This window comes from Anolis carolinensis, chromosome 2, assembly GCF_035594765.1.
Source record: "Anolis carolinensis isolate JA03-04 chromosome 2, rAnoCar3.1.pri, whole genome shotgun sequence".
Classification (NCBI taxonomy): Eukaryota; Metazoa; Chordata; class Lepidosauria; order Squamata; family Dactyloidae; genus Anolis; species Anolis carolinensis.
The window spans coordinates 52605496-52630382 of NC_085842.1; the positions used below are offsets into that span (position 1 = coordinate 52605496).

At 36.9% G+C, this 24887-nt stretch overlaps 1 protein-coding gene across 8 annotated transcripts in view; it reads left to right on the plus strand.

The window, feature by feature from the left end:
* cntn4 (contactin 4) overlaps nt 1-24887 on the plus strand; it is a 727084-nt gene that overhangs the window by 276615 nt on the left and 425582 nt on the right. Inside the window, exon 1 of one of the 8 annotated variants that reach the window (XM_008105348.3) lies at nt 14495-14881. The exons of 6 other annotated variants lie outside the window; for them this stretch is intronic. The gene's annotated coding sequence lies outside the window, so the exon portion shown is untranslated. Of the gene's footprint in view, nt 1-14494; nt 14882-20322; nt 21027-24887 lie in introns of those variants that run through there. One more of the 8 variants, XM_008105347.3, reaches the window with a different exon arrangement.

Genomic DNA, 24887 nt, shown 5'->3' on the forward strand with positions numbered 1-24887 from the left:
ATATTTCGGGCTCTTTTTCTTTTTGCGCATTCGTTTTCTGTTAATTGTGACACTATTTTTGTATGATTCAAAGATTTGGTGTAGACATATATTTTTAAAATGCAAATCCTTGCAGCAATCAAATTAGTAATTGAGAGAAAATAACTTAAAGGAAGGAAAAATAAATTTAAATGATACACATGAAAATATAGCAATCATTCCGCAGCCAGTAAATTTAGATCACTGTATTTATGCCAGTGAAAATAGTTATCATTTGTGTGGCTTTGAATAAACATATTATTCACAAGTGACATTATTTTTGTAATGTTGTTTATGCATCACTAAAAAGTACCAAGTTTCCAGCTAGAATTGTTCCAATAAGAGATTAGACTTTGCCCCCATCTACACTGCCCTATATTGCAGTTTCAAACTGTATTATATGGCACTGGAGATGGGGCCTTTGATTCTATCACTGAAAAAGGCAATATCTCACATTTCTATCTTTGGACATATGGAACTCTTCCTTTCATTGCAATGAAAAGAAGAGACCTTAGTAACTTTCCTTGTGCTGCTCTAATGTGCTCATTATTGTCCTTATAATTATTGCTGCTTTTTTGCCAATCTTTTAAATTTATTTATTACAGTTGAGTAAGTGGATGAAGAAATGGATGAGTTGTTATTGTTATAGCAGTTTTAATAGAATAAATAATAAATAATAGTTGTTTTAAAGACATTATGCAGAAATCATTAGCATACCTGCGACCTTAGAAAACCTTCAGTATAGGATATATGGTCTTGTGGGTTTTTGTAACTTTTCTATAAACAGACTTAAGATAGGTTGAATCTGTAGGATGCCATTGGCACCATCTTTTATGGGAGAACTGGCTTATGAAAGGTTAGTATTTAAAGTTGTCCTTAACCTTTCACATTTGCTTCTGATGTCTCAGGACCCTTTTACACATGCTGTAAAACCCAAAGTAACTGGGTTAAAAGTGTGGGGGTGGCTAAATGATGTGCAGGAGGGATCAGGCTAAGAGCTAAAAAGCCATTTTTAAAAAGTGCATTTATAACCTGATTCCGTCTGAAAAATGTGCACCTTTACATGACTGCATATCTCTGCAGTCATGCTTTCCTTCCCTCCCCCCTGTGTAGACTGTTCCAGTTCATGTGTGCTTTTAAAAAGCCCGAAACAGTTGATCAGCTGATCGGACTATAAAACGGGCACACAGGTGGTTCAAAGGAAGCACAAATTGAATTAAGAATTGGGGAAGAGACAGATCAGACAATAAAAAAAAATCCCTCGGTTATGTGCTGGACCTCATATGAGCACATGCAAATTTTATTGTGTTTATATTAAGATATTTGCATGTGTGCATATACGGTCCAGCAGATAACTGAGGGAATTTTTTTAACAAAAAACTTCCACCAATGTCCTCCATCTGATCCGCTTCAAAAGAAGACTGTGAGGATACCAGGGGACCAAATCTTGGGACTGACCAAAGAATTCTTTTATCCCAACTCTTCCTAGAGCAAATATATCTGTAATAATGTTGTACCCATACAAATTAAAAAGCTTGAACACTGCTTTCTGAAACCCCTGAGTTCTACAAATCTAAGGTTTCATGAAGATAATTCTTCTAATTCAGAGGAAGTTAAAATACTAAATAAATGTATGTTTTCAAAGCTCAGTCTGGGGTGATTATTGAATATTCAGTTTTGCCTACATCATAAAAACACTACCTAATCCACACACATACTAAATTATTATGTGGATAGTTGGGGAAGATGAAAAAGTTTGACACTCTTGTTTGCATCAGTGTTTTTCCATGTCTCTGCAACCATAGACATAGACTTTATCTTATAAAAAATGTTGCACATAAACTAGAAATGTGAAATTTGTTATCAGAGAAAGCATATCAACATGAAAATATTATAATAAACATTGCAGAGATGTAGGAAAATGTCTAAATTGCAAGCATATACTGACATAAATTATGTAAAATTATAATTATACTATAATACTATTGTTGTATAATATTATATGAATATAGGAGCCCCCAGTGGCACAGTGGGTTAAACCGCTGAGCTGCTGAACTTGTTGATTGAAAAGTCAGCGGTTCAAATCCAGGGAGCGGGGTGAGCTGCCGCTATTAGCACAAGCTTCTGCCAACCTAACAGTTTGAAAACATGCAAATGTGAGTAGATCAACAGGTACTGCTCCGGCAGGAAAGTAACAGCACTCCATGCAGTCATGCCGGCCACATGACTTTGGAGGCATCTACGGACAACACCGGCTCTTTGGATTAGAAACAGAGATGAGCACCAACCCCTGGAGTCGGACACAACTAGACTTAATTTCTGTGGAAAACCTTTACCTTTTTACTATTGTTGTAATATTATTTTACGATCTCAAACTCTAAAATATTTTTTTTAAAAAATAGCATTTCAGACATTGTGTGTTTCTCTATTTTGGCCCCATTGACCCTATCTACATTGACCATTTAATGCAGTTTGAGGCTAGCTGTTATATCAAACAAATATAAGAGCAATATGATATTCATATGGGGGGAGAGCTAATATGTTTATTTGCTATCACAGTTTCAATATATTACTATCTTTAGTTGAACTAGTGGAATATGCGATTGTGTATATGTTTCTTTAAACAATGAACAGCAAATATAAGCTGACAAATATAATCTTGCTTTACCTGATTGAGTTTGTCATGTTTTCGTAGTGTAGGATTTTAGCTCAATTGCAACCATAGCATGTGTTATCTTCTTGTATTTCAAATAACTCAAATCTTACAAGAAAAACCTAGGTATGTACAACAAATCTACATGCTGTGCTGTAGATCTTTAATTGAATTAACATAGAAATTAATTGCCTTTGGGAATTGAAGGTTGTAGTTGTATGGAATGAATTTTTGTGCATGAATGCTACTTCTTATAAACAACTTCTTTCCTTGTAAATATTTTGAGAACTATTGCACAGTTGACTCTCCATATCTATGTATTCTGTATTCATGGATTCAACTGTTCATGGCTTGAAAATATTTTTAAAAATCCAAAAAGCAAACTTCGAATTTGCCATTTTGTACAAAGAAACACTATTTTACTATGTATGTAATGGGGCATGAGCATTCATGGATATTGGTTTCCATAGGGCATCCTAGAACCAAACTTCAGGGGATAGCAGGGATCCACTACACTCATCTATAGTTAGCCATAAAATGAGATAATATGTTTCATAAGTGTGGATAATGTTGCTTTTCTATGGTATGAATGAAGGAAGTGTGTTCCAACATATTATACCTCATCATTAGTTAACATTGGTGGGAATTGTGCGCCAACAAACCCTATAGAGCCATGCATCCTTAACACTTTCTACTACAGAGAAAAAAAAACTGGCTAGAATTCAAAAAAGGAATCTTCTCTTCCTCAGAAAAGAGTGAAAACAGTTAAAACAGAATAGCCATTAAACTCAAGGGAATACAAACTATATTGAAGACATGATGAACTATTGATCTCCTGAGAGAATGCTCAAAAGAGGCAATCTGAAAAAGCTATAAAGGACACATGGTGCCAAAGGTTTCAAATACAGATACCGTGTGTGTGGTTCCCTATCCCACCAATCTTTCTTGCACTTAATTTTCTGTTTTTCTGACATGTTGGAAAAGGTTGAGTTTTCTACTGGCAGGACATAGGACCAAAACTTTGAATGTTGACTCTCCTAACACCGCATTTGAAGCAAGATGTTGACTGTATGAAGGCTTACAAAAGATTTTCTTCATTCTATATGATACACTTGGTGAAAGGAAAATGGTAACCCTAACTCAGATTCATTAAAACTTTTTTACTAATGCCTCCTTGGCCATGGAAACCCCTTGATGACCTTGGGCAAGTCATACTCTTATAACCTCAAATAAGGCAAACCCCTTCTGAACCAATCTTGCTGAAAATATCTTGCAAAGAAAACTCCATGATAGGTTTACAGGAAGAAATGACTTAAAGGCACACATCAACAAAAGTCATTAATATATAGAATTACAGTGGGGAGAAATGAATAGCTAGCTATTTCATACAGTTCATCTATAAACTTAGCATTCTCTTCCTAGACTTTGTAGAAAATTCCTTCAATTGCTTTTGCACTTCTCTTGAGGCTCTGTCTAAGAACGGCTCTGTAGCAGATGGATTTTGGGAAACCTGGTAAAAGTCAATAATCCAGACATATTTTTTGAAAAAGAAAACAAAACTCCCCTTTCCTGTCAATTATTTAAATCAAAAACTAAGAAAGAGTCTTAATACATGGTTTGTGAGGCTGTATGCTCTGTGGTTGATTTTGTTCTGTGATAATAAGGGGGGGGGGGGGGAACAAATCTACTTTTAATTATCTCTCTAAGGTTGGTTGCTTAAGTTTAGTAACAAAATTGCCTTGTAAGCAATCCTAGTAGTGGGAGAGTCTGATAAATTCACAATGCTAACTTATTCCTTTCATCCCGCTTTGAGTCCCCTTTGGGGGAGATAAATCGGGGTAAAAATAAACATAATAATAATCCCACCCTTTCCTCTTTTCTTCCTAAATAGCAAGAAATTGAGTGCAAATGCACACCATCCAGCAGCAACAACATCAAGGACAAGTTATGTAGATATTTGAGTTTATCAATATTTTGCATGGAATGAGTAACTTTTACCAGTAACTGATAGTGTTGTTGCACTAGGTATGGGATCACCAATGGAGTTACTGGAAGAGGGAGGATGGGATGAGAGCATTGCCCCCCCCCCCCCAGTAAGAAATGTTCCCTACTTTAGTCGAGCATTTAGAAACTGAGTTAATTTATTTATTTACTTCATTTGTATACCCCTTTTCTCCCCACAATGGGGACTCAAAGCAGTTTCCAACATAATTATGACAAAATTAAATGCCTTACTTACAAAGACCTAACACAATAATAATAACATACAATCATTGAATAAATCATAAAATAACATCATTTAACACAGCAGTTACTTTTTTTCTTTTTTCTTTTTTTGCTTTGGGCAGTCTGTTCTCTCTCTTTCTGTCTCTCTCCCTGCTGCTAGCTTTCCTTAAAATGCAGCTGAAAGTCCAGTGTTCACAGTTCCTGTTTCCAGAGATTTCACACTAGTGCCACTCTTTTTCTAATTCTCTCTCACCCAAAACCTTTGACTAAGCATCTTGCTGAAACTGAGAGGTGACATAATGATGTGCAAGACACCATGTTGAACCTGGTCACTTTAGTCTTCTCTTTTGACAAGTGCCTTGTCAAGTTCGAGGTGTCTTAGAGCAGAGAACTTTAGGGAAAAAAGACTCAGCTGAAAGAAAGCCTTTATAACTGAACTCTTTCCTTCTACACAAATTCTGCACATTTTTTTTCTTTTGGAATATGTTGAACTGCAGGCTGTTAAGTCAATTTCTGGTTTGAAATATGGGTATTTGAAAATGTTAAACAATGCATTGGATCTAGCCATTATTTATTTAATTTTAAATGGTAAATCACCTCTTCTGGAGGACTTTCGGAAGACACAATTTACCCTCTTTTTCTAAAGTAAAAGAAAAAAATCTTGGGTCCAGAGGAGTCTGTGAGGGAATCAGGAGCTACAAAAACAGCAGGAATTTTTCCCACCTCTGTTGAAGAAAATGTAGGACAGGCAAGTCTATTAATTAATAGCTAATTAAAATGGCTGATTACCTATGATAAGTAATAGCTCATATTTAAAATTATTGGTAAATTGAATAAAGTAGTTAATTAGCATAATATTCTTGAAGTAATACTAAATTAACAAAAGCAGTTGCTAACTTGTCAACAAGTTGTCAACTTGTCAACTTACTACTAAGGCAGTTGAAGAAGGATTTTATACTATCTTAACATTATCTCTCACTTAATTGCTCTTAATTCTTTTTCACCTTGTTCTGGCAATATGCCATTTCCTCTATATGGAAATCATCTACTAGTCATGTGGGATTCTTTGAGACTTTGGGTGTAAGAGGAGGACATATTCTCTGGAATGCTGTTTTTGGAGGAGACTCCTAGAATCAAAGCTTGCTTAGGGAAGAGAATTTTCTATTCTGCCCAATCCTCCTTTTGAGGATTAGATCAAAGAATATTAACAGAACAGTCTTGTCTTCCAGGCAAGAATGTTATCGAGCCTTTATTCCTTGCTGTTATTGCTTCGGGAGCACACAGCAGGAAGTTGGCTATTACTATTTCTTCACTGCTTTCTTGTACTTGTGATCTTTTAAGAAAATGATATATGATATTAGATATACCTGGTATGTAATAAACTGTGTTTATCCCTGCTCTAAATCTAATCTTTAAGAAACATCTGATACCTTAAATGAAATATCACAATGATATTGTGGACTGCAGCTCCTATAAGTCAACATGCCTAATGGTCAGAGTTGTGGAATTGTGGAACTGATTTTCTGCAGGACACTCCAGGTATTGGAAATGTTGAGTTTTATATTGTTTTGTCACTTAGTTCACAAGAACCATCTTCAAGAAAATTTCTCTTTGTAAAGGGCTGTTCTCAGCTCATCATCATAGGCTATCACTCGTGGCCAAGTATGATTGTCTTCCAAATGTAGTGTCTTAGTGGTGGGTCCATTGTAGAGACCTTTTCTGAATCCACATGGTATTTCGAAGTGAGGACATACATTTCCAGATGGAAAGCCTTTCCCGACAAGGGTTTGCTTGATGCACCTTCCTCTTGGCACATTTCTCCCTTTCCCTTTCCTTTGCCTATTCCTTTTTATTTCTTGCAACCAGCTGACTAAAGAGCAGACCTTTAAGGCCTTCTAGCTTGCAGGTGTCTCAGGGCCTCTTTTGTTCAGTTTAGACAGGTCCACAACTTGGCTTTGTGGGACATTTCTTTGAGGACTTTATTAAACTCCAGACCCAAGGATAACACTGGAGACTGTTTTGATATTGCATGAGACTTTATCGTCATTTATTTACCAGCAAGCCACACATGTAGCTTGCTATATTCATGATAATCAGAATTTTAGGTGGGAGACAAGAATTACTCGGCAAGAGGAAATACAAAAGTGTCTGAATATGGATAGTTCCCTTGCCTTGTTCATATTTCGCACTGTGTGGATGAAAGAAATGGAAGGGAATATCAAATGAGGTAAATTTATCTCTGATTCCTTTTTTTCTTATTGATTATACCTCTTCTTTTCGGGGTAGAATTTTCCTGGGCTTTTTGATTAGAAAATCATTATTATGACGCCACAGCTTTTGAGCCAAGAGATCAAAGATAGGACATCTGCCTTGCATTTTGCCCTGAAAAAGCCTGGTAACTCCCATGTCAAGAAGCAAAACCAGCAATTTTATTGAGCCTCTAGTGGCCTACCTTGCATCATTGGTATATTACATGCCGACATATCATAATGTGTACAAGCCTAAACTCACACTTTACCAATATTTTTATTATTATTTTTTGTGTAAGCCTCCTCCTTCTTCCTCGCGTCTGCTTCATACCTCTACAAAGGAGATAACTTTTATTTTACTGCTTAGTAACATTTCTGGATCTTTCCTTTATTATATGGCATGCTCTGCCAGAATGTTCAGATGTGCTCTTAGTATTTTGCACTTGGAATACATTACCTGTTCAGAACCCAGCACTTCAGTTAACATGGGACTTTATCCAAAGATGATTAAAGCCAGTTTCAAAATTGCGGAAGTAATTTGAATTGCACTTCTACTTGGCTTACTGGGTGTTGTTAAAGTTTGCTGCTGTGCAGTGATATGAGAATTATAAATACGTTATCTTCATAGCCATCCGAAACAATTGGGAAGTGGGTGTTTAGAATCCATGGCTAGTTTGCAAATCAAGCATGGAATGTGCTGTGCAGAGTTTACACAGTAAAATATCTTCGGAAATGACAGTAATAATAATGGAAATAATAAACTGTACCTATATTTAGTACCATTTGTCCACAAAAACCAAATTGCTTTTTAAATATTAACTAAGCCTCAACACACCCCTGTGGAGTAGGTAATTATCATTGCCATAACCATTTTGCATATGAGACAGAAAGAGATTAATGGCCTTATATTTTTTACAAACAGGAAATGAAGCACACTGTTTATGCAAGTATGCTTTGGCTTATTTTTTATGCAGTAGATACAAAGGATGCTGGAGATTGCACATTTGCAATGTAATATAAAATACATGTATCTAAGTGACCTTTTTTCCTCCTCTCCTTGCATTTTTCGGATTGTATTTTGTTTGCTTGTTTTCATTGTTTGCAGATAATAATTAAGAAGCAGGCTGTGTGAATCAGAAAGCCTACTAAATAGGATGGAGCATGAATATTTCAAACTGGGAAGTGATACCAATTCCAAGGACCTGATCCACTCCATTCCCAGGCCAAGTGAAAGGAAGTAGCAGCTGCACTAAAATAGTGGTTTATTGATGACATGAAAGGGATGCAGTAATAAAACCAAAATCAAAGGCAACATTGTCCCACACCCTTCAGTTGATAAAAACTAGGCTTCATCATAGCTACTGTTCACAAGGGTCCACACAATGAACAAGATGCTGCCTTAGAGGACCAGTTTTCTGGGCTGGAATACACCTGGGCTGGAATACACCTGAATGCACCCTTTCAAGTTCTCCTTTTCTGAAATGTACTTATATATCATTTATCACATTATAACAAGATTAACCCATTATAGCAAAGAACCATTTTTGGTTTTGCCTACTGCATGGTTCTCAGCCAGGCTTCCCAGCATGGTGTAGTGGTTTAAGCATTGGACTATCAGTCTGGAGACTAAAATTCAAATCCATGCTCAGCCATGGAAAACCACTGCCTTCCTCTTTGCTTCACAGGAAGACAAAGGAAACCTCCTCTGAAGAGATCTTGCAAAGAAAACCCCATTCTAGATTTGCCTCAGGCTTGCCATAAGTCAGAAATGACTTGAAAAGGCACACAACAAATAACAAAAAGAGGAGCAACAGCAGGATTTCTCAACCTCAGAAATCATGAGTGAAAATACTTTTTAAACTTTAGATATAATCATTTTATGTAGGAGTTCTCTGAGACCTGAACATTATTTCAAGGGTTCTTCTAAGGCAAAAAAAAAAAAAGTTGAGAAAAGTGGGTTTACAAAGTGAGCTGACCTTGTACATCTTGCTAGAAAAAGTGCATCTGCTGAAAGGTGAAGTAATATTTGCTATAGGGTGGCTTGATTAACTAGCAAATGCTCAGTTATGCTAAGATGCATTCCTTAGGCGTGTAAAATATGTTTATAGTGAATGGGAGAGCTAATCACTAGTTTTTACCAATTCTGGAAATTCCAGCCCTCCTGCAGATTTGTGAGGTCCTTTTCCATCAGTGGATGCTGATAGATCCTTTTTAAGCACCAGCAGGTTTCAAGGCTGACTTGCGTCATACCATGAAAATTAAATTCTGTTATCCCTAGTGCATCACACCACTGCAATATGGTGCAGTGGGACATTTAGTCATGCTTGTTTCACTGTTTCATTTGCTGTTTTATTTTGCAGTGTTATGATGCCAGTTCCTCTCCCCTGCAGAGGTGGAAGCCCTCTTTAAATTGTCTGTCCTTGGAGATGCATGGAATTGAAAAGGTTTTCTGAGTTCTCTATGAGAATTTTGCAGTAGCCAGAACTAGCAGGTTTTTTTTAAAAAAAAAGCACATGGCATGTTATGGAATGATTACATGCAACAAGCTATCATTACAGTTGCCAACTTTGGTCCTGTGGAGTTTGGATGGCTCTCTAGTGTAACTACAGAACTTCAAACCACAAAACAGATAGGAAGACAGCTGGATTGCAACTAGAACAAAACTTGTCATGACAGGCTTGAGAGCTCAAAAATATGCCTACTGTGAGTCACTAAAAGCAACACTGATATTTTACGTTGATGTTTCCATCACATTCTTGTGTGTCAGTGCTACTCCTCCTCAATAGTTAGGGGCTGCTTTGATGTGAACTCAGTAGCAAAACCTTACTGCGACTTATTTCTTCCAAAGCTTTCAAAACAAAACCAAATATCTTTGTGTCAGCTTAAAAGCCTCTATTGATACAGTAGAGTCTCACTTATCCAACATTCGCTTACCCAACATTCTGGATTATCCAACGCATTTTTGTAGTCAATGTTTTCAATACATTGTTATATTTTGGTGCTAAATTTGTAAATACAGTAATTACTACATAGCATTACTGCGTATTGAACTACTTTTTCTGTCAAATTTGTTGTATAACATGATGTTTGGGTGCTTAATTTGTAAAATCATAACCTAATTTGATGTTTAATAGGCTTTTCCTTAATCCCTCCTTATTATCCAACATATTCGCTTATCCAACATTCTGCCAGCCCGTTTATGTTGGATTAGTGAGACTCTACTGTATAAGGTTTGGATTCAAAAGCATTGTCTTGTATTCTTTTCTGTGATCAGTTTCAGGTTTTGTGGATTTTGGGAAAGATGTTTTCCTTGGTGCAACCATCCACATACTGCATCAACCATCCTTCTTGATTTTCTATTCCTCTTAGCATCCAATCCTTGTCCATACTGGGGGAATGATTGGATATATATGAGCTGAAGTGAAAGACTATTGTTACAATCATGTGCTCCCTGCTGTCTTGACAAGGCCTGAAAATGCCCTCCCTTGGCCCAATGATTTATAATAATTATTGCCTGGTCATAAATATCCTTTTTTGGGGGGGGGGTACAATTTTCAAGAGCATCTCAGCTTCAGATGCCTTGCATTCTAGTCTCAGTTGAGATCTAATTTTAGGACAGAATTACTTTATTTGAGGCAAAGAAGGAAGAATGTATATCTCATTTACTCCTTGATTTCTTAGTTTATGGAGTTTTTCTGTTTTTGGATTTTGGGAATGTTGTGCATTGATTCCACCATTACTTATGGTGGTAGTTTCAGAGAATAACAATGGACAACTGTGTTGGCTCCCTGGCAGTGTATTTATGGAATGCCATAGGTCACTTTTCTTTTCCTAGTGTTGTTCAACATCTTTATGAAGCTATTGATGCTGTGCACATTCTATTACTGCACAAATTTATGAGGTGGGTGAGGGCAAATGTTCAGTGGAGCAGCAAAATGTAAACATTAATCTTGTGTCCTGGTTGGACTACTATGGCTAAGTTTGCATGGAAATTTTGGGGATATCCAGACAACACAATTATAGTACTTTGATGCCACATTAACTGTCGTGGTACATGAGATGCTTATAAATCTCTGCCAGAGTGCTCTAATGAAGCACTTCAAAGGCATTCATTGGAAATGTATAAGTATGTCACCAAAGTGATATCAGTAAAAGTGTTATGAAAGTGCAATCATTGTGTAATCTGGATCTACTCTTCATTTTGTCCTGAAACTTGTAGCCAAAGAATTGGCCTTGGAAAATTAAAGGGAAAATGTGATCATAGCATTACATCGTTTTCAGTGGTTAGCAATCCATTTCTGGGTACAATTGAAAGTGCTCCTTGTAAGCTATGTAATGTGATTTGGAACCAATCTGACTGTCGTATTTTCCATTCTGGTAGCGTTTTTCCCCCAGCTTGTAACATTGTAACAAGTGAACACATTGCTGGGACTTTGTTCTCTTGCATGTTTTTTGATCCTTAAAACTAGGTTTCTTTTATCTTTTTTAAACTGTCTGTTATTTTTAAATTGTTTTCAAAGATTTGTTTCAGATCAATCAGTTTTGAAATATTTTTTATTTGAGTATTTAATGGATTGTTTTTTAATCCATTGCACATTGCCTCCAGGTTGGAAAATAATAAATAAATGCCTGATGGTAATAAAAATAAAGAAGTATCAGTTAACAAACACTCTTGGAAATTTCTAGATGCAAGATAAATGTAGTTTCTGATTGCTTGAGAGTTACCATTAAAAGTAGATCTAACTGACACTATACTCTGTTTTTTTCTGAAACTCTGCTCCTCCAGGTGTTTTGGACTTCAGCTCCAAGAAATCCCATCCAGCTTACTAGATGTTAGGAATGGTCAGAGCTAAAGTCCAAAACATCTGGAGGAGCAGAGTTTCAGAAACACTGCCATAAATAAACCTTATGATGACTTGATATTAATGTTGAAACACAGTAATTAAAAGCAAATAAAGATAAATAAAAGCAAACCTAGCTTACTGTAATATATTTTACCATATTATAAAAGTAGCCTTGTGAAGAAAGTATGCATTTTTAGTTAAATTATAGACAATAAACTCTTCAACTTTATGAACTTCACTAAAATGAGTGTGGCCTTACTCGTGACACAACATGCCAAGTTTAAACTGACATTTCTGCTAACAATTAAATTTATTTTATTTTTTATTTAATCTACTCATTTTCCAATTTTTCTGGTTGCTTAAGGGTCATGGTTGCTTGAGTTCCAGGTAACTGAGAATCTACTGTATATCTGTATAAAGTTTTTCCTTTCTCTATCTCTCTCTTCTTTTTAATGTATTATTTGCTGTTCTGAAAACATTTATAGGTAGGATATGTATTTAATAAATGATGTGCAAACTGCAGCTTTTTTTTTTTTAAAAAAAAAGAAAAACAAATGACAGATGATTTATATTACCTCAGTATCAACTTAGTACTGTGATTTTCAGTCAAGCTATTTGCACTCTCTGTTACAAGCTGTCTGCTTTCAAAACATTAAATGATTTGCATGCATCTGTGAAACAGACCTATGTAATTGGGTGAAATCTGCTTATTTTCTTCTTCTAATAAATCAGAATGACTTCCTTATTGAAAATGATGGCTGTAGAAGGACAAGATAAGGACTGGCTCACTATCCTTTGCATGATCATTCATTCCAATCCAACTTCTAGGGCAGTGGTTCCCAACCTTTGGTCCTCCAGTTGTTTTGGACCACAACTTCCAGAAATTCCAGCCAGTTTACCAGCTGTTAGAAATTGTGGGAACTGATGTCCAAAACACCTCAAGGACTAAAGATTGGGAACCTCTGTTCTAGAGCAATGTCCTGATTGTCCATTCATTTTTAAAATATCGACTCACTAACAGGTAATTCTCGGTAGCCCCCAGTTAAATGGCCCTTCTTGAACATCCCATCCTGCTGTAGGTTGTAATTCATTATTATTATTATTATTATTATTATTATTATTATTATTATTATTATTATTACCACCATTAACTTTATTTTATCCCACCCTTCCTCCAATATAGAGATTCATAGTGGTTTAGCAATGTCATGAGGGTGTTACTATACCTCACAACCTCTGAGGATGCCTGCCATAGATGTGGGCGAAATGTCAGGAGACAATACTTCTGGAACATGGCCATACAGCCCGGAAAACATGCAACAACCAAAGTTGTTGTTGTTGTTGTATATACTGGAACTTTCAAATATCAGAGTATATTTATTATTGCACAAAAAATACATAGGTAAAATAGTACAGCCAGACAATTAATATAGTTTTAGCCTTATGAGTCAAAAATCAGTGTTAAACCTTGTTTCACTCAATGTAATTATTTCATATATTTCTATCACTGTGAGAGGTGTACAATAGGCCATTATCTTAGAAGTTCAGGACCCCTGCAAACCTGAGAGAACACCTCTCTAGAAATCTCTACATCTTCTGGAACAATTATGGTGGTTGTTGACCATACGATCTGCCTGGATGACATAATGATTCCTAGAGAAATTGTCACTCCAGAAACTTTGGGTCCTCCAACAGAATTGCAGGACTTAGAGATTATTAGATAAAACAAATATGACTACATCATTGTTGTCCTTACAACACACCCATCAAGTTATTCTCTGTTGTCTTCTTTTGAAAGTCAAAAAGAGGCTGAAACACAAATAAAGCCTAAGACCACCCATTGATCTGTGCTTTATCTTCAGTGACAGCCTTTGCAAGCTTCATACTTTATTATGATTTTATTTTTTTGTATTGCTCTGAGTTTCAAATACTAACATTTTTTTCTTACTTCCCCTAATGGATTGGCCCTTTTAAAAGGTTGGTTGCACTCTTATTTCTTTTATTTGCAAAAGACAGCAGCTGTTGAAGCTTGAGCAAACTTATAGAAATGATATGGCCTTGTTAGTACTGGATCTTTTTGGAATAATTCTGTCTCATTTTGTACAACAAAACTTGTCAGATTTACTAAATAATTAGTTGTGAGTCACCAAAATCCTCAATTCTCAGAAGTATAAGGCTTCAAGTAGGGTAAATATTAATACTAAGAAGGAAAATGATTTGGCACCATGGAGAGTTCCCTGCAGCAGGGAAAACAGGGTTGCAGGAGAAACCTGACTCAGACATCTGCATTTGTAGTAGAATGACCTGCTGCATATGCAAAGCATTCTGTTTAATTACAGAGATTCATCTAATCATCTATTATGTGGTCATAGCAGGATTATAGCATCACTGAAATCCAGGAACCATGCTAGTTGGCCCATCTGTATGTGTGTTTTCCCAGGGCTTGTTTTCAATTTAAAAATGAAATTAAAAAAGCATTTCACACACTTGATCAATGAATAAAATCAGCCAGTATTTGGATATCCCTTAAGTAGGATTCAGTCTCCTTATGTGTGCAGGGGTTGTAAATGTGTGTGAGAGAGAGCCTTTGATTCCTGTGCTAATTGTTCAGGACCTTGGGGAGAGAGAAGACATAAAGCTGTGGTGAGCTGTATTTCCTGATGAATGCTGGTGTGCTGGCATACAGTGCTTCGTAGTAGTAGCGGTTAGGCATCTCCAGTCCCAGCTGAGAATATGGCTCCATTATCTCCCAGCTGCATAGGCAATCCATAAGGGCCTGTTCTGCCTGACTGATCAGTGTAGCGGAAGCAGTGAATGAGAGCCGAGATCTTTGTTTGATTTGCATTAAAACATGTAAAAGAGGAACTGGGACGTTTTTACTTTACAATTCTGTAAGTACCAGTTTTGCCTCCCTCGCTGCATGTGAATGTAACTTTGCCAGCTATGTTTTAATTTTCTGTTCCACTGCTCTTTGTTGAATTTAACAGGCAAGGCTGAGGGTAATCTGTTTACAGCTTGTCAGCTGCTTTGGCTATGCGAAATACAGACATAGAATAGGCATGTGATCCAATAAGCTAACTGTTTAAATGAGTAGTTGCCTTGTGAAAGTTCAGTGAAATGTAGATGTATTTCTCTGCTGCTTTGTTTTGAAGTGCTTTGGGTGTAAATTTCCATTCAAGATCCTGGACACTTCTTTCTGTATTTGTTAAGAAAGTTGTTCGGAGTCGAGAGTGACATAAAATATTTTTTCTGGAATTCAATACTTTCTAACAGCTATCAGAAACTAACCCACAAAGTAATTGGTTGAAAATTAGTGTCTTAAAATTATCAGTGTGTCTTACACACACACACACACACACACACAGGGATGTATTTGCTCTTCTAAAGGAAGGCATTGTGAAAAATTGTAATAGTATAAAAGGAAAGTAATTTTGATAAATGTATCCCATGACTTAGTATATGAATCAGATTTATTATATTTAAAAATGTGCTCAAATATGATAATATTTATATAAATTAGTATTAATTTTCTTTCTTCATAGTATGTTTATAGCTGTGCCTTGGTTCATTATTAAAGACATATATGTGTATTTAAACATGGGAAAGTTAAAGTAGTAGTGCAGCGTTAGGTTTATAAATGTCCTGCAGGGGAGAGGTTGCTGCAAGCTGTAGCACATTGCAAAGGAAATGAAAAAGATAGGTTTGTGTCTTAGTTCATATTTCCAGGGGTTCCTTCATTTCTTTCCCAATGATAATTGGCCTTAAAGATATACATGGTCTAATTATGACATCCTGTTATAGAGCTCAAAGTTCATAATAAGACAACCCTGTGTAAAAGCCAACATGCTATGCAAATTGAATGAAACCATGTGGTGCCGAATACATCATCCTGAATAGGCAATAAGTCTCAAAGCAGAGGGAAATCACAGGCTGTGAAGTATGAAAGAGTCTCACTGCTGAGGACAGGGTATGTTCTCATTAGGTTGTGGTTGATGTGAATTGCTGAAGGAAAAGGGGAATGTCACAATAGATGGGTACCTACAGTAGTATGTAAAACATTCTCCTACCCGGGGATCTTGGGAACCAAATAACAAAACAGTAAGTGGGAAAAATGGCAGGAAATTAATTCAGCCTCTTTCTTCCTTTCTCTTCCAAATGCATGTGAGTTATACTGACATCCAGATGTAAGATGATGTCTCAACTTAGAACTGGCTGCCTCCAGAAAAAGGGTTTTTCTGCATTAAAAATGAACAAATACATCATTTATAAAATGATATATTATATCATATATTATATATTGTTTTCAGTGGCCGCTACTGTAAGCATTTTCTTCCAACTGAAAGCTTTTCTAGTGTATTTGTTGTACAGAAGGACTATTGCAAAAATTTGTTTCCTTACTGAATTTTGTAGTTTCAGCATTTTAAGCTGTTGTGATATGAACAATGGGCATCTTATTAGCTAAACTAATATGCATGAAGTATATTGTTGTGTTGTTTACTTCTGGTAAACCCATTGAATTCTATGAGACTTGCTGCAGAATAATTATGTGCATATAGAATTTCAACATTTGTTATACTGTCACGCCTCTTGCAAATACATTTTAGAAGCATGTACTTGTATATGTACCTACACCCACACACTGCTTCATCTTCCTTAATTTTTTCAGCATGTGGGTAGATAATGGTGATGGGTTTTGATGATGGTGATCAAAGTTGTTCTTCTATGCTTAGACTGGAATGCAAAACAAAATGATCACTTTTTCAAGGCTTCTACAAGGAGCATGATTTTTTTCACAACCAAATTGAATGCTCCTTTACTTTGGGTGTGAAGAAATGAGCCCCCTGAGATGCTTGTTTTTATTGAGTTGAACTATAATAACCAAAGCTATATCTAAGATTTTGAATATAGGTAGTTCTGTGACCTTAATAAGTTTACATGAGTCTTCCAGTTGTCTGAAATGATCTGAGCTTTTGACTGCCTATATGAGTGAAAATCTGATATAGGTGACAGCTGTAAAGAACAGCCTGAAAAAGCACTGAATGGCACTGATGAGGATTACAAGCTGTATTGTATGTTGCACATTGTGTATAAAAGAATGCCGGGAAAACCTTATTGTCAGATAATAAAGCAGAATAAACAGAAATGTTTGTACTGGGTCTTAAAACTCTGCAATGAATGTTGGGCTAAAGAAGGAAAACAGTTGAATCAGCAATGCTTAGAATATTCCCCAGCAATGTCACAGTTTTATTATCAAGTGTCTCAACATGAACTCCAGCCATAACAGCAGGAAGTAATAATCTGTCTTAGTGGGAATCTGATTCAGGTGGCAATTTTGGAAGAATAGATGTGTTACTTTGTTTGAATAAAAGCAATAAAGGAGCCTCATGGCACTTTTGTGGTTTGGAGACCACATCATTCACCTGATGATTTAGAATCCAGTCTGCCAAAGCATGTGCCATGACTGGTCCTTATTTTGGTTAAAGTGACAACTGAACTTTAGCATAGAGTTTGTTTTTTGGGGAAAATACAGAAACGAGTTGTGCGGTGAAGAGCAATTCCAATTCAAATAGACATTTACTGTAGTTTCTTGAGTGGACGTTTCTGGAAACATTCTGTGAACCTTTATAACATTTCTAAAATGTTACTTGTGTTTTGCATGTATATACTTCCTGCTTTTGTATATCTTGATATCATCTGCATCATTGTTCTTTATAATGTCACCAAATATATTTCCTTGTGATAGAGCTGAAAACTAAAACTGTGTCTCCTGCTTCTCTGAGTGGGTTTAGCCACCATGCTATTACCATTCCCCATTCTTTGATCGCATTAATCAGTGCTTAAAACACTGACAATGTTTAGCCTCTACCCACCCACCATGCACAGTAATATAGGAAAATAAGTGGCAATAATAGCTGGAGAACAGCCTGGCCAACTGCTTAATATGATATGCCTTGTTATATTTAAAGGAGTTTCTTTGCAGTCTGAACAGTTGGAGACAAATATGATAGAAAATCCTTGGAAGCTCCAATGACTGCTTACTTGTTAGTTTTCAAAACCCACATAAATTCAGTACCTGTGGTAGAGGGCAGGTTATCTGGAGAGAAGTATTGTCTGTTTTCTGACAGTCCCCCTTGTTCTCCCTCTCCCTGCTGTCAGTGCAGGGCATGATTGTGACTTTAAGGAGAAACCTGCTCTTACCTTTTTCAAAATGCATGGGATTTCAGAGCACAAACAGCAGCATGAGTTCTGATTAGCTTTCTCTGTTGTAAGCCTATGGCCAGAATACTGTGAAGAGAGAAAGATGAATAAGTACAGATCTGGCAGTACATTCCTAACATAGGGAGTAGGAGGTAGGTTTAAAAAAAGCAAAAACACTTCGTCTCCCTTGTGCTATTATGTATATAACATGTTCAGATAAAAGAAATTAATATTTCATACAGCTCATATGGCAATCAGGTGCCCCCCGGTGGTGCAGCAAATTAAACCGTTGAGCTGCTGAACCTATTGACCGAAAGGTTGTCGGTTTGAATTCGGGGAACGAAGTGAGCTCCCGCTGTTAGCCCCAGCTTCTGCCAACCTAGAAGTTTGAAAACATGCAAATGTGAGTAGATCAATAGGTACAGCTATGGCAGGAAGGTAATGGTACTCCATGCAGTCATTCCGGCCACATTACCTTGGAGATGTCTATGAACAATGCTGGCTCTTCTGCTTAGAAATGGAAATGAGCACCAACCCCCAGAGTCAGACATGATTAGACTTCATGTCAGGGGAAAAACTTTACCTTTACATATGGTCATCATGGTAGTCAAGATGAAGAATTTTAGGTATGGTCAATGAGTGGCCATCTGTGTGGCTTGAAAGAAGTTCTGGTTTTGGAAGCCATACTTTCTTTCAGAATAATAAGCTCTTTTTCTTTCTCTTGGTATGATTTCCAATTTATCTGCTCTTACCTCCTCACTGACGTTCTATTGTCTTTTGCTCTTTAATACCACTTAGCATTTTCAGTCCACATTTTTATGGCTTTGGAGTAAGTTTCTTCCCCAACCCGTGTACTAGAGTTAGTTCCTAGAATTCTCCCAACACCACATAAAGGCATTACTGAATTCTGGGAACTGTGGCCCAAAAATGTAACATTTCCATGTCCTGGTGGATACCTCGCTTATATTTCCCATGATCTCTATTTCGGCTTCTGTATGGTCACCTGAATTTGCTATTGAGGATAAAGGTGTTTATATGAACCTTCATGCTTTCTCCTTCACTTGCCCTGGAAGACTGGGTGGAGGCAGGAGAAGGTGGGGTGCCCTAAGGAAAATGCTGTGTACTTTCCAAATGTGTATGCAAAACAAGTGGAAAGTACAAAGAAAATCATTGGGCTGAATATATTACTGTTCATGTAATTTCATGCAGCAGTGGCACTGCTAAAGTATATTTAGCATACTATTTCTTCTCTCAGTTAAAATGTTAGGGAAATACTTCATATGCTATGTTGATTTGAAACCTCTTCCATATCCTTTGAAGCCTGTGGTTCCTGGAAGATCATACTTTAAGCATATTTATCCCTGACCTATTTCTTCATGCATTACATGCGGAAATGATGCCACATCTCCTTAGGCTATGTTTCCAAGTACAGTTACTTGGAATTAAATCTCTAGAAGTTACGGGAAGATGCTTTCTAAGAAAATGTGTTTCAGGTTGTACTTCAAATAAATCCTGATGAAGGTAATAGCCATTCAACGATAAAGCAACATTAGAATGCTTTAATGAATGCCTCTTTGAAGACAATAGCACTTGTGAGCAATTAGTGTTACTGTAATGGTACCATGGCAAAATGTTAATTAGTTTGATAGTTAGATCTCTAGAATTATATCAGTTTTACATCACTATCCCCAACATAAAACACTAAAATGATTAGTGTGTCCTCCCCGCCCCTCTACCCCTCCCGTTCAATGAGAATACATGAGCAAATGCTGCCCCTGATTAAGTATCCACACCACAGTCTATAGAGCCAGGAGACAGTTAAATATTTTATGTGATCAATGCAGTATATGAAAATCATTCGCTTTTGTTTCCTAAGTATCAGTATGTTTGGTGGGCAGGAGCAAACCAATTAAGTGGCTGCATTGATGCAGGTTAATCTAGTAAGTCTTCCCCTCCCCCATTGTTTTCTTCCTCTTCTTCTAACAAATTAATTTCCATAATAATGTGAAAATATGCATTCACAAAGATTTAGAATCTTGGTTCTTTGCATCACTTTCAACATTGATTTCATTTAACATTTTAATCCTTACCTCACAGCTTTATATCGATTCCACTGGCTTCAGGCATATGGGTTGGAATATTAATAACTCTTTTTTTTTTGGGTTTTGTATTTTTTGGTGAGGTTAAGTTTGATTTCACTTGACAGTTCTGATTGTGAACTGAGTTATATTTTATGGTGTGAGAACCAAAGCCAGGAACCACAGCTAAGACTTATAAATATGAGAATTTAAAAGAGAGCCTGGAGCCCCCAGTCTTGTGTTTCACATGCTTGCTTTGTAAGAGAGGGCAGGACTGCTCTGATGTCTCTCCCAGATAAGGGGCTCTGCCTGCTTCAGTCCATTTTTCAGCAAGGAAAAGCTCGTGATTTAATGTTGAGTATAAAGCTTCAGAAGACCAGCAAGGAAATAAAGTATCTCATATGGTGAGATATAAAATGCAGCGGTGTAGATTTTAGAGGAGATGGCAGAATTTACGGAAGCTGGCTATCCCAGGCAATTGGCAACGGAGAGTCAAGGAGACAGATTTAAGACTCACCAGAAGGAAACTCTTATATCAGTGGGAAGAAAGTCAAATGCCTGGCAAATGCTTGCTGCTGTCCAGTAAAGTGTATTGACACTGAAAAGAAAATGTAAATAAGATGAAAGAAGCCCAAGTTTATTGTGGCCGGATGAAATTCAGGGAGACCGTCTTGCTAGGAGGAAGGAGAGGATGTGTATAAGTTGGGGGAAAATATCAGCGACATTGGGACAAATTCTGGAGGAGCTGTCACGTTTGCTGGTAAGTGGCCGAATAAATTACTATGGAAGTTGAATAGCTTATAGTGTAAAAAGACCGTTTAGAGATGTTGTTGCCTTTAGCAACTTTTTTTGATGGCTGAGCATGTTAATAGCCTCTTTGTTCAAGCTGTAAAGCAAAACATATTCTGTGGCAAGTGGTTAAAGTCACAGTAAGAATACTAGAAAGAATCAGGTTTCCTTTGTGAAACAGATTCTTGTTTTATTTTTATTTAAGGTGAGGAAAGTAGTAGCAAGAATGCTATCTAGAAAATTACTACATAATTACTACTATGAGTCAAATTTACAATATTATTAATTCTCACAGCTGAAATGAAACTAATGTGTCTGGATGTCACAGAAGTATATCAAAACACACTTTGTTGCTAAGAATAGGACAATATGTGCAGAAGGTGAATTATAAAGTATAAAATTGCTATCCCCCTTTGAAAAATGTCTGTGTACTTTTCAGAACCAAATATCCTTTGCTATGATATTTGTATAAAAATGGGGAAAATGAAGATCCTTGAGAGAGATAACAAGATCATAAGAATTGGAACATAATTGGGCTTGCTTAGCATAACTTTCTGGTGGGCCTCCCATTAATTTTATGCTGTTTTATGAATTATGGAAATGTAGTTTGCATTGCTTCACTGTTTGTATGTAGTGAGAATAAACATTCCAGGGGCTGAAAAACAGTTGTGTTCTTGGCAGTCACCTTCCCTGTCATGACATGACCCAGAACTCCCTGAGGCAAATCCACTTTATTATAGTAATTAACCTCTCCTGCAATATTATGTTTGCAGTTGCAACTAACCAGAGAACGGTACATAAAACTTAAAGCAGCGAGGGATAATGCAATCCCTTTAAAGGTATTTTGCACCAAATTTAGTCAGACAACTGTGCATTGTACTGTAAATAACAATAACATAACATATTTATGCTAAAATATACATCTGTACCTCAGGCAATCTGTGTAAATTGGAAGCGGTTCAGAAGCCCGCATTAGAGCAAGGAAATTGAGGATGCATTGTAAGTTGTATTATAGTAGGGATGTTTACACATATACAGACATGCACTCACATACTATTGAAAACTTGTCTTCAGCAAGTATGACAGCTTTCTCTTGAATGTTTCACAATACACCATTGATAGGTAACTTGAAGGACTGGTTAAGGACTCTGGACAGCTCTCTGGATTCTTTGTTCAAACAAAAAGAAAGGAGCTGCAGCTGCAGTTAATGAAAAGCTAGTGGGTCATCCCACATCTGTCAGAGAGTGTTCAGCAAACAGCACAGTGAAGGAGTGACATTAAAGGTTAGTGGGGGGCGGGATACAATTGCCTTGCTTAGTAGGACAGAACAGGCAGTGTTGTGCAGCACTAAAATAGAAATAGTCCCACTGTTGCTTAACTGTACAAGTTGTATGCCTTATAGAACAAAGAAGACACACTTACAAAAATTAAAAAATAGGACTGGAGTTGATGTTTTTTGTTGTATCTGTACTATTTTCCCTGTTAAATATGGTGCAGCTACTTTATTATTAATTTTATTTACTTTGTTTTATCCTGCATTTCTCCTGATATATTTTATCCTGCCTTTCTCCTGTCTTTTTCTTTCCTCTCAAGGTAGATAAAGGTAAAGGTTTTTCCCTGACATTAAATCCAGTCGTGTCTGACTCTGGGGGTTGGTGCTCATCTCCAAGGTCATGTGGCTGGCATGACTGCATGGAGTGCCGTTACCTTCCCGCTGGAGTGGTACATTTGCATGTTTTCAAACTGCTAGGTTGGCAGAAGCTGGGGCTAATAGTGGGAGCTCACTCTGCTCCCTGGATTCGAACCTGACAACCTTTCAGTCAGCAAGTTCAGAGGCCCAGAGGCTTACCTCACTTTACCACCAGGGGCTCCCTTCTCAAGGTGGCAAATGATAATTATATAAAACAATGCTAATTAAAAAATATGAAATGGTTTATGCCATTAAAAACATTAAACATTAAAATATTAAAATGCATTAAAATTCCACACCTACTGGAAAATTCCAATCATGCAATCCCTAAAAGCTCTACTAAAGCAACACTTGTACATATTTTAAATGGCAAGTTGTCATATGGAAACCATATTGAAATGAAGGACTTCATTTCAGCCTAAGCCCCTCATTTTAATATGATTTGCTACCCTCGATAGTTTAATAGTCCATGAATATCATGGAGTCATGGCGGAGCACCTGGAATATACCTACAGTGGACAAATTTTGTTGGATGTGGATAAATGAAACTGTGGGTCCTGGTCCTGTGGATACAGGGATCATTCTGTACTTCTAACACTTTGATATTTTTCTGTACTTTTGGATAATTTACCTAGTTCCTGAAAAATTTTGTTTGGCTGAATTGATTAGGAGCTGTTTGAATATGCTACTTTGGAATGTGGTGGCATCCTCTTTTCTGGAGATTTTTAAACACAGGCTGGATGGCCATCTGTTGGGGGTGCTTCGATTTTGTGTTCCTGTGTCACAGAATGGAGTTGCACTGGAGGACCCTTGTGGTCTCTTCCAGGTCTATGATTCTAGGTATTAATGGGTTTTTTTTTTTTGCAAACAATTTTTCACACACACACACACCAATGCCCCCCCTTCCAGAAACATGCTGGTTTTGCATGAAAAAAACCCACCATATTTACATTTCAGAAATCCCACATATACAGAATAATTTCTAGAAACTCTTTGGGATGTGCAAACTGTAAGATTCTTGAATGAGTGATTTTTTTTTAGCAGAAAACAAAGTGGTGAATATTCTTTCCATTTCTTGTGTAGAAGTGCTAGTTCAGTATATTTTTATCATATTCTTAAAAGTCTTCAGCCAAACTTTCACCCGAAAGTTCCGTATTGTTCAGAATACGGCAGCCAGGCTACTCACAAGAACACCCATGAAGTGCCATATAACACCAGTGCTGCAGCATTTGCATTGGCTTCCAAATGATTACCATGGTCTATATAAGATGCTAGTTCTGACCTTTAAAATTCTTTACAGCCAGGGCCCATCGTACCTTATGGACCGTCTCTCCTTGTCCCATCATCGGAGGTCGCAATGACCATCCTAACGCGACTTACTTTATATACCGGGTCCTAGAGAGGTGCACTTGGAAAGGACCAGACGCAGAGCTTTTTTTATTTCTGCCCCTGCCTTATGGAATACCTTGCCACCCTATATGAGAGCCATGCGTGAGTTAGGGCCTTTTACCCTAGCACTTAAGACCTGGCTTTTTACTAGAGCTTTTGATCTATGTTAATTTTATCAATATTTGTTTGTATGTATTTTTTATCCTTTACAATTTAGCTTGTAAATCGCCTAGAGCATCTTGGATGGAGGGCAATTAATAAGTAATATTTTTTTTTAAAAAAAAATGCATCATTCTGTTGAGATTGTGAGAATAAGCAATGAAACTCATTAATTTTAGACATATAACCATATATAGTTTTACAAATATAATATGCCACTTTGGTATAAAAAGAGAGAGGGAGTCCAAGAAAAGTGGGATGCTCAGTGAGAAAAAAAAGACTCATGGCTGTTCTCTGCCACTCTTTGTTTGCCTTAAGACATATCTTCCCATGTGATATAGTCTCTTTTTCTCAGAGTACCTTTCATTTCACTAAATGCATTTAGGCCTCATGAAATTTCTTTTTTTAAATGTCAATCCATCAGTAGCTTTGGTAGCTTTGGGAAAGTCTCATATTAAGTGCCCTATTACAAATGATATTGACTTGATTTTCTTTGAAAATGTTCTGGATTCATTTTTGGCTTATTGGATATAGAGAAGGGTGACTGGTGCAAGAGAAAGGAAGTAGTGAAGGCAACAGGCAAAGTGTGGACTC